The sequence below is a fragment of the Gadus morhua genome, chromosome 4 (genome assembly GCF_902167405.1).
Source record: "Gadus morhua chromosome 4, gadMor3.0, whole genome shotgun sequence".
NCBI lineage: Eukaryota > Metazoa > Chordata > Actinopteri > Gadiformes > Gadidae > Gadus > Gadus morhua.
The window spans coordinates 2,415,487-2,417,924 of NC_044051.1; positions in this window are offsets into that span (position 1 = coordinate 2,415,487).

Below are 2,438 nucleotides of genomic sequence, written 5' to 3' on the forward strand. Positions count from 1 at the left end.
TGCGCACAGGTTGTAGTACGGCAGACAAGACAGCCAGGTCAACCAATCAAATCAATGCGTACACAAGGTGATGTTTGGGCGACGCCCACCGCTAACACATCCCCTCTGCCGCCATTTTAAATGTACATTTAGCGGACGCTTTTAGCCAAAGCGACATTCAACTGTTCATGCAAACATTCACACAACGACGGCGGAGTCAACCACGCAGGACGACAGCCGGCTCGTCAGGAGCAGTCAGGGTGAGGCGTCTCGCTCAGGGACACCTCGACACTCGAGGTTGAATGTTCGATCCCCGGCTCACTAGGGGGAGCCGGGGATCGAACCAGCAACCTTTCGGTTAACAGCTCAACACGCTCTACCTCCTGAGCCAAGGCGACCCTAAACACCGTTCGGTAGTTTGTTTCGCTTTGTCCCTTCCGTGTGTTTATTCCGTAGGTTTTCTTTTTCCGGTGGGCGTCAGGTTCTGAGTTAACGGTTTGCGATGGGGTTCGCGATAAAGGGTTTGGCGACTAATTCATCGATACAACTGCAGACTTGGAAGCAACCCTGGCATACAGAGCAGCAAATAAGTCAACAGTGGGTGGAAAGGAGGTGTGTGTGTATGTGTGTGTGTGTGTGTGTGTTTGTACGTGCGCCGAGTGTGCGCGTGTGTGTGTGTGTGTGTGTGTGTGTGTGTGTGTGTGTGTGTGTGGGTGTATGGCTGATGGGAGATGAAAGGTTGGAGGAGTTCGGAACTAAAAAGAAATACCAAACTATGATAGCAGATGAGAGCGAGAGAGAGGAGGGGAGGGTGGTGACACTGTGTGTATGTGTGTGCCCGTGTGTCAGTATGGGTATGTGTACATGTGTGGGTGCCTGTGTGTACGCACGCCCGTACACGCGTGTGTGCACGTGTGTGCGTGCGTGCGTGGGGTACGTAGCAGCGGGGGACAGCTTTAATGAAGGCTGTAAGGAAGATTAATGAGAGCTTATTGGAGCAGGCGATGGCGGCGACCCAGCGTCAACCCCACCCCCACCCCCCCCCCCCACCCCCACCACCACACCCCCACCACCACCACCACCCACCACACCCACCTCCCGCCAGCTCCGAACACACCAGAGAACCAACACCCCCACTGCTCTGCTGCCACTGCCGTCGCTGAGGGAGACGGCAGTGAGTGGGGAGATGGTGGTGGAGATGGTGGTGGTGGTGGAGGTGGTGGAGGTGGTGGAGGTGGTGGTGGAGGTGGTGGTGGTGGTGGAGATGGTGGAGGAGATGGTGGAGGTGGTGGTGGAGGTGGTGGGTGAGTCGGGAGATAGTGGTGGTGATGGTGGAGATGGTGGTGGTGGTGGTTGAGATATTGGGGGTGGAGGTGCTGGTGGTGGGTGAGTTGGGAGATGGTGTTGGTGAGGGAGGTGGTGGAGGAGATGGTGGAGGTGGAGGTGGTGGAGGTGGTGGTGGTGGTGGTGGTGGTGGTGGTGTGGTGGTGGAGGTGGTGGTGGGTGAGTCGGGAGATAGTGGTGGTGATGGTGGAGATGGTGGTGGTGGTGGTGGTTGAGATATTGGGGGTGGAGGTGCTGGTGGTGGGTGAGTTGGGAGATGGTGTTGGTGAGGGAGGTGGTGGAGGAGATGGTGGAGGTGGAGGTGGTGGTGGAGGAGGTGGAGGTGGAGGTGGTGGTGGTGGTGGAGGAGGTGGTGGTTGAGATGTTTGGGGTGGAGGTGGTGGTGGGTGAGTTGGGAGATGGGGGTGGAGGTGGTGGAGACGATGTTGGTGGTGGTGGTGGTTGGTGGGTGAGTGGGTGGGGGTCGTGATAAAAAAGGCCAAAAAAATTATAATTACTTGTTTTGATCACTTGGAAGTTATTTCCAATTCCCGAGGTCGATTTCGGCACGACACCAAGAAAGGGGGGAGGGGGGGGGGGGGGGGGGGAATGCGTCCCCCCGAGGGGGGGTGCATCAGGCGAGATGAGAGGGAGCGGCCTCGTTTCAAGCCGGCGTCAGTGTTTATTTATGCGTGTGGACGGGGCGGCCATAAAGGCGGAATTATGACTCACATTCTTTTTGGAGACAGAGTCATGGCAACGGGCATCCGTCTATAAAAGTCCCGGACGACAGACGACGCGCGCTGCCAAAGGAGCCTCCTCATGACATCATCTCTCTGGACTCGGTTCGACGGTTTGAAGCCGCCTGAGCCCAAGGGGAACGCGGGTGGCGGAGATAAACACTCGCGGTACGACCGCGACTTCAAAGAAAGACTTCGGAAAAATCCGAAACAAACCGTCACGTTCTAACCGCTACGAGAAAAGAACCGCGATTTCTTCGGAGACCGCTACAAACCCCCTACAAAAAAAAAATACAACCTAATCACCCCGAAACCAACACCTCGTATTTTCAAAAGTATTTCTATCATTAAACAAATACACCAGGAGGAAAGTCCCCTAGATTAATACCACGGTGT